An 8,337-nucleotide genomic window follows, 5' to 3' on the forward strand; every position below is an offset into this window, starting at 1 on the left:
ACAGTCTGATTGAATAGATTAAGTGCATTAATAATTGGAAATGACACCTAGCATTTCCTGATGCACTGTAATTCCAATGATGCCTATTAAACACAAACCTAAATTGTATGGGGCCAGGCATTATACTTGGGTACTACTATTGTACAAAACTGAATGAGACAAAGTCCCCACTTATTAACACATTCTTGTGGGAAATGTAGTAAGTATCCAGTCAGCACAAGACGTGGTGCAGATAAAATGAGTGTGGGACAAAGAGGTTAGAAAAGAGCCATGGTGCATTTTCATCTTGTTTTTCTGCATTTGTTCCTGGTATTCCCTCTGCCTGGAGTCTTCCTTTTCATCTCTGACTGTCAATGTTCTACTCATCGTTAGAAAGTTTTCTTCTTTATGCTACCACCTTCATTAAATCTTTCTTTGTTCCTCCAATTTGGAGTCAGTCTTTTTCTTCCCTGAAACACTTTTGGAATTTGTGACTTTCTTATTTATTTTATTGCACCTTGGCTAATGCTATTGTTATTTGTATTACTGTTTTCAGATATTGAATTTCAAGGAAGATTCTGTATCCACATCAACTTTTATATTCTCCGGAGCTACCAGCTTTTGTGTGATAGAACAACAAATATGCATTGATTTTAATTAATAGTTGTTTTTTTTTTCTAAATTTACAAAAGTACTTAAAATTGTTGACCAGTTTGTGGGACCCCAGGGAAAACTAGGGTTTGTTCTCGGAGGCCTGCAGTAGAGCCACTTGTTTATGGAGGAGTTTGGTGGATGCTGGAAGGACAGTCACTGAATTAAGGGTATCTAAAATTATACTAAATAGAATAAAACTATATAGATTTTTACTAATCTTTTAAAGTTTTGTTCAGAAGGGGTATCAGGAAAATATGTCCAGACTTCTTAGCAGAATGAATTGGCCCTCAGTCATAGATGATAAAGTTCAGCATATAATGTCATTAGAAATGTGCACATATTATATCAAATTTCCACACACAACAGGGCTAAGCTTGAAAGAGTGTGGTAACATTGCACTCTGCTTCTGTAGAAAAATTTCAACTCAGCGTTACTAATATATACTTCTGGATTAAAAAATAAGCTTGGGTGTGATTTTTCAAAGTAGGAAGAATGTCCTTCAAATGGGCAACAGATGAGGATGCTGCAGGGAGGGGTAAGAGATGCCTTACTAGCATAAGGAATTAATTCATGATTTCAGTGTTTGGATGATGGTATGGTGCTTTAGATAAAGTTATAGGATAGTGCTGGGAATGTACATAGTTTGAGTCCTTACCTGTTAGTTGGGTAGTTACTTGCAGTTTTGTAGAAGTAATTGGAAAAGTATGTAGTTTCAAAGTCAAATGTAAGGTCAGTATGTGATTCTGTAGTATCATAAGGAGATACTGTGATTTCAAAGTTGGATGCAGAGTCAGTGTAAGGTTTGGTGCCATCACAGTGAGAGTCTCTTGTTTCAGTGTCCAGTAACACTCAGCAACTTGGTTGTGATGTGGTTCAGATAACTGTGTTTCTAATGGGATGTCTTCACTATTTTGAACACTAACTGGTGGTACTGAGGACAGTCATAGATTTAGGGCAAGGGTGGAACTAGATAGAGCCTCATTTGGGATTGCCTCTCCTCAAATATCTTCCTCCTTTCCACTTTTTCCAGCTGATTTCCTCACTTTCCTTAATTAAGACAATATCAAGAAAATAAAAGCTATTATAAAAGAACTTGCTTATCTTCTCAACCTATTTGCTTTTAAACTCAATTATTTTTTGTTACAATGGAAGAAATATCCTTCCTCTTACTAAAGTACAACTACTCTACTTTTGTTCCAATTCTTTTTTACTTTTTAAAGTACTTCACTTTTTGAGCCATCTTCCCATCTCCTTTTCTTGGGCCATTTCCATTAGTATATCAACATATTCCACATTGAGGAACAAAACAAAACAAAACTCTTTTGACTCTGCATCTCCATCCAGCAGCTGCCTTATTTCTTGACTGCTTTTTATAGGAATTGTCTGCGTTTTGTCTCTCTGACTTTTCACCTCTCATTTACTCATTTTGCAATAATTCCCATTCCCATTTCACTGAAATTGCTCTTGCTCAAGGTCACTAAGGACCTCTAAGTTGTCAGAGCCAGTGGGCACTATTTGGTCTTCATCTTACTCAGCCTTTTACTGGCAGTTGTGCCATTAACCACTGCCTCTTTCTTTTTTTAAAAAAAATTAAATTTTTTTGAAATTTTTAATTTTGTGGATACTTAATTGTTGTACATATTTATGGGATACATGTGATATTTTGATACAGGTATACAGTGTGTAACACTCAAATCAAGGTAATTGGGATAGTGATCACCTCAAGCATTTATCATTTATTTGTGTTTGGAGCATTCTAATTTCACTCTTTTAGTTATTGTAAAATATAGAATAAATTGTTGTTAACGATAGTCACCCTATTGTACTACCGAACACTAGATCTTATTTATTCTATCTAACTTTATTTTTGTACCCATTCATCATCCCTTCTCATTTCCCACTCCCCACCTATCCTTCTCAGCCTCTAGTAACTATCATTCTACCTTCTAACTCCATGAGTTAAATTTTTTTTTTTTTTTTTTTTTTTTTTTTTTTTTTAGCTCTCACTCACATGAGAGAGATCATGCAATATTTGTCTTTCTGTGCTTGGCTTATTTCACTTAACAGGATGCCCTCCAGTTCCATCCAAGTGTTGCAAATGACAAGATTTCATTCTTTTTTATGGTTGAATTCCACTGTGTATATGTACCACATTTTCTTTATCCATTTATCTGTTGATGGACACTTAGGTTGATTCATAATCTTGGCTATTGTGAACAGTGCTGCAATAAACATGGGAGTGCAGATATTACTTGAATCTATTCATTTTCTTTCTTTTGGATATGTACCCAGCAGTGGGACTGCTGGATCAGATGATATCTCTATTTTTAGTTTTTTGAGGACCTTCCATACTGTTCTCCATAGTGGTTGTAGTAACCTACATTCCCACCAACTACTGCCTCTTTCTTGAAATGCTTTTCTTTTCCCTCTTGGCATTCATGACACTATCCTGGTTTTTCTGTTATCTCTCTGATATTATTTATAGTTTTCTGTATTGTCCTTAGAAAGGTTAGAGTGCCTCAAGGCTTAATCCTAACTTTGTTTCTTTGCCTTCTCTTTTATTCTTGTCCCTTCTGTTCCTTTCCCTTCTCATTTCTTGTTATCTCTTCTTTAATCTCCCTATAAGATTTCACTGGATTCCAAATTTTTAAATATAATGCAAATACCAATAAGCCTCAATTTTATTTTTGCCCAGATTTTTCCTATGAATTTAAACTTAAATATCTGATGGCTTACTTGACATCTCTAGCTGCATAGCTAATAGTTATCTTGGATATAGTACTCAAACTGAATACTCGATTGCATTCCATTTTTCTCCCAAACTCATTTTTCCTCAAATCTTCACCATCTTGATAAGTAGCACCACCATCAACTTAGTTCTCCAGGCCAAATATCTAGGAATTATACTTTATTTAACCCTCCCTACAAATAGTGGCGTGTTCTGCCTGTCTGGCTGGTTCTTTTTCAACCTTTAGATCTAGGCTTAAGTGTCTTCTCTTCAAAGAGGATTTTCCAGAACACTCTACTGCCCAGTAAAGTGGTCTCTGTCACTTTCCATCACGTCACACTGCTTATTTTCTTCACAGTACTAATCACCACCTTTAATTGTCTTGTTTATGTATTATTTATTTGTATATTGCATGGCCCTCCTGACTGGAATGCAAGTTTCATGGAAGTGGGGATACAGTCTTCCCCACTGCTATCGTGCCTGGCACATAATAGGCGCTTAGTAAGTATTTATTGAACGAATGAGTGAGGTAATTGACATAGTGGAAAGAGCACTGGCATTAAATCAGCCATATTTGCATTTGAATCTGACTTATTTACTTATTGGCTGGATATTCCCAGGCAAATTAAGGAAAATTTCTAAGCTTTAAGTTTCTCATTATAAAATCAGCATTGTTGTCTTCACCTTATAGAATTGAGGGTTTGTATGGATTTGAAAACCTAGCACTGGCTTAGCAGATACTCAACATTAATTTTCTGTTTGGGATCTGAGACTCAAAGCTAAGCTATCAGATTGGTGTCTCTGGGAAAGATATTGATTGGGTCACTTTGCTGGTGGCTTTAAGTAACAAAAGGTCACTTCCTCAAAAAAGATGACAGGCTTCTCTCCCTCCCTCCCTTAGAACTGTTTGGTTCTCCGGTTCTTGATTGTAGATGTGTGCTCTTAGCATGTGTGGGTTAAGGACTGTCAGCATCACTGGTCAATTGTTCTGGGGACTCCATTCTTGGGGCTCAAAAATTCCCTAGAGAATGTATACTGTTTAGATGGACCCGGGAACAGTTTAACCTAACTCTAGGTCCCTACTCTCTCTCTCTCTCTCGGTAGCCTACTAGCAGAAAATTTTAATGTTTCTGACATATTAATATGCAGAGCTATTTTGCCTTCCTTTGTTAACATCACACTATCCAGAGTAGCTCTCACTCATATCTTTTCATAATCAAAAGCAATTAAACAAAGGAGCAGTTCTTTCCCTAAAAGGAACGCTACGCTTTCCAAGGCTCAAACTGCAGCCAGCCATAAAAATAAAATTTTTCCCTTCTACACATATAATTCAGTGGAGAAATAAAATTTTAATCAGTAAAGAGTACTGTTCCTAATATATGCTAACCACTGATATAAAGTAGAGAATATAGGTAAAATATACAAGTGTTCTTCAAGTACTATTTTTGAAGTCATCTGACGAAATTGTGGCATTCGTCCAGAGAAAATGTGTGAGGATGCTTCTTACTGTTCCTTGTTATATCCATAGTCCCTGGTTAAGGTAAAGAACTTTTTACCCCTAGATAGTTCCCAGGGTTGATTGTTTGTTTTGGAAGATTAGGGATCTGCAACGTGCTGCTTACACCCTGGAAAAGTGAGCTTTGCTTCTAAGGTCTTCGGAAATAATGTCTGGATAATTTTTTAAAAAAATTTTGTTTATATCTCTTGCTGATGACTATATTTTTCTGTTTTAGTGTGTCCATATGCTTCTGTATACTTTGTACATGCTACTATTAATATGTATTATAAGAGTAGTACGGTTAGTAAATTAACAAATGAGATTAAAGTAATCCTGAGTCACGGCAACTTAAAATGTGATGCAGTGTGGCATTTGCTGTCAATTCTAAACTCCAGATTTTTAGATTTCTAAAGACTTTACCTTTTAAAGAAATACAGTTACCTCTCAAACGAAATAAACAAATAAAACTAAGCAAGCAAAACAAGACCAGAATCTGCACTTCAGCGAGGTTGCCACCAGAGGGTGCCCCTGTTAAGGCCATGCTGTGGCCTTAACGCTATGGTGAGGTGGTTTTGCTAGTCGTAAACACCTGTTCCCTTCTTGACAAGGTCCAGAAATAAAATTCTCTATAAAAAGTGAAACATAAAGAATAATGATAGGCATATTTGTAAATTAAAAAGACTTACATCCTGAAGATGAAATTTGGTCATCTTTTTAATCCATAATGGTTTCTGACTTACTCCAAATTTTCCGGAACTCCTTGAATATACATTTATGCTATTTATTTTTAGTCAACTGGAGGTGTGAGGGAGAAGAAGAATAGATAGGAGACAATTTTGGAGGTAGACCTGATGGTAAATAATGATGTTTGGATTAATAAATTCAACTCTATATTTATTGAGTCTTGCTATGTCCAGGCATTGCTTAGAAACTGGTTATGCCCTAGTGAAGGAGAGAGGGGAGTTTGGCATGGCTCATTTTTTTTTTCTGAGTGTGGCACTGACATCTTCTTTAACTTTTCTTTTTGTATTTGAATAAATTTAAGGGGTACAAGTATAGTTTAGTTACAGGAATATATTGCATAGTGGTGAAGGCTGGCCTTTTAGTGTAACCATCATCCAATTAATGTACGTTGTACCCATTAAGCAATTTCTTATTTTTCACCCTGCCACCCTTCTGAGTCTCCAATGTATATTTTCCACACTTTTTGTTCATATTTACACATTATTTAGTTCCCAATTTTAAATGAGAACATTCAGTATTTGACTTTTTGTTTCTAAGTTATTTCACTAAGATATGGGCTCCAGTGTCATCAACGTTGCTGCAAAACACATGATTTCGGAGAATCAAAGATGGCGGAGTGGTGGTGACGGCCTGAATCTGCGCTCCCGGGAAGGAAGGCATCGATCCGGACCTGCCACAACGCTAGAAGACCGCTCCCACACAGGAGCAGCGGTGTGAAGCCACGGAGAATCAGCGTGGGACAAACGGAGCGAGTGAGGTCTGAGGTGAACGAAAATTGGGAACGCGGGACAGACACTAGCCAGCGGAGCGCGGGTCGGATACACCCGCCCCCAGCCGGGGCGGGTGCAGCCTCTCGGGAAAGCGGCTTGTCCTCATTGACCGCCGCTCCCAATTGAATAGAGCCCTGACCCAGGCCAGCGCAGAATCACTGAGGGATACGTGGCGCATTGCAGACAGGAGGCTTTTTTGAGAAATTACCTTAGAACCTGGGGGATCTCAGCTGAGACAGCGCTTGGCGAGGAGGGACGGATCTGCCCCAGGGCAGAAAAACACAAAAGACTCCCGGACAGCAAATAGCGTTGTACCCCGTGCTGCCTTTTTCGGCAGTTCTCCAGCCGGTCACCCCCGGTGCGTGTCCTTGCTGGCCAGCCCCTGGGCAGTGGCGGTCTCTGCCTGCCGGGGAGCCGGTCCCCTCCAGCCCCGGAGCTTGGCAGGCGCCATCTTGAAAGCGAGAGCGAAACGGCTCGGGAGCCAAAAAGTGCCCAGCGGCTCTTTCTGCCGGTGCTGCCTTTTTCGGCGGTTCTCCAGCCGGTCACCCCCGGTGCGTGTCCTTGCTGGCCAGCCCCTGGGCAGTGGCGGTCTCTGCCTGCCGGGGAGCCGGTCCCCTCCAGCCCCGGAGCTCGGCAGGCGCCATCTTGAAAGCGAAGGCAAAACCGCTCGGGAGCCAAAAAGTGCCCAGTGGCTCTTTCTGCCCGTGCTGCCTTTTCCGGCGGTTCTCCAGCCGGTGACCCCCCGGTGCGCGTCCTTGCTCGCCAGCCCCTGGGCAGTGGCGGTCTCCGCCTGCCGGGGAGCCGGCCCCCTCCAGCCCCGGAGCTCGGCAGGCGCCATCTTGAAAGCGAAGGCAAAACCGCTCGGGAGCCAAAAAGTGCCCAGCGGCTCTTTCTGCCCGTGCTGCCTTTTTCGGCGGTTCTCCAGCCGGTGACCCCCTGGTGCGCGTCCTTGCTCGCCAGCCCCCGGGCAGTGGTGGTCTCTGCCTGCCGAGGAGCCAGTCTCCTCCAGCCCCAGAGCTCTGCAGGCGCCATCTTGAAAGCGAGGGCGAAACCGCTCAGGAGCCATAAAGTGCCGAGCGGCTCTCTCTGCCCGGCGCCCTCCGCTGGTCTCTGAACCAACGCCAGGAGTACGGGATATGCCGGGGCCGCGCTCGGGGTGAAGGGGCAGAGCTGCGCTAAGGCAAAAAAAAAAAAAAAAACAACACGAACAAGAAGAATAGGCTCGCCGAACTGTATATTTTATTCTTGGTAAATTTCTTCTGGGTTTTGTTTGTTTGTGTTTGTGTTTGTTTTTGTTTTTGGGGGGTTTTTTCTTTTTTTTCTTTCCTTTTCTTTTCTTTTTCTTTTTTTTTCCGGCGGCGGACAGCCTCGGCGGGCACCTTTGCCCTCTGGGCCTCTGGCTGCCGCGCCTTTTTGAGCGCGGAGGTTGGATCCCCACCACCCTCGGAGCTGTGCGGGCGCGCAGACGTCATCTTGAAATCCACTGCGAAACCGCCCGGGACCCAGCCGGGCGGGCGTGAAGGGGCGGAACTGCGCTAAGGCGTAAAAACAAAAACATCTAATGGCCGCTCCGGACCCAGCCGAGCGGAAGTGAAGGGGCGGAGCTGTGCTAAGGCGTAAAACAAACAAACAAACAAAAAAAAAACATTGAGTCGCTGAATTATATACTTCAGATTTGTGTATCTTTCTGCCTTGCGGTGTGGTGAAGTGCTATGTAGTTTGTTTTTGTTCATTTTTGTTGGCGTTTTTGGTGTTTTTTGGTTTGGCTTTTTGCGTTTTTTTTTTTTTTTTTTTTCCTTTCTTTTTCTTCTTTTTTTTCTTTTCTCTTTCGTTTTCTCCTCTTTCTTTGCTTTCTTTCCTTTTCTTTTTTCTTTCTTTTTTTTTCTTTTTTCTTTTCTCTTCTCTTTCTCCTCTCTTCTCGCCTTCAAACTGGGGACCCACGGTGAGCTTCGGAACGGGCCAGG

The sequence above is a fragment of the Eulemur rufifrons genome, chromosome 24 (assembly GCF_041146395.1).
Source record: "Eulemur rufifrons isolate Redbay chromosome 24, OSU_ERuf_1, whole genome shotgun sequence".
Taxonomy (NCBI): Eukaryota; Metazoa; Chordata; class Mammalia; order Primates; family Lemuridae; genus Eulemur; species Eulemur rufifrons.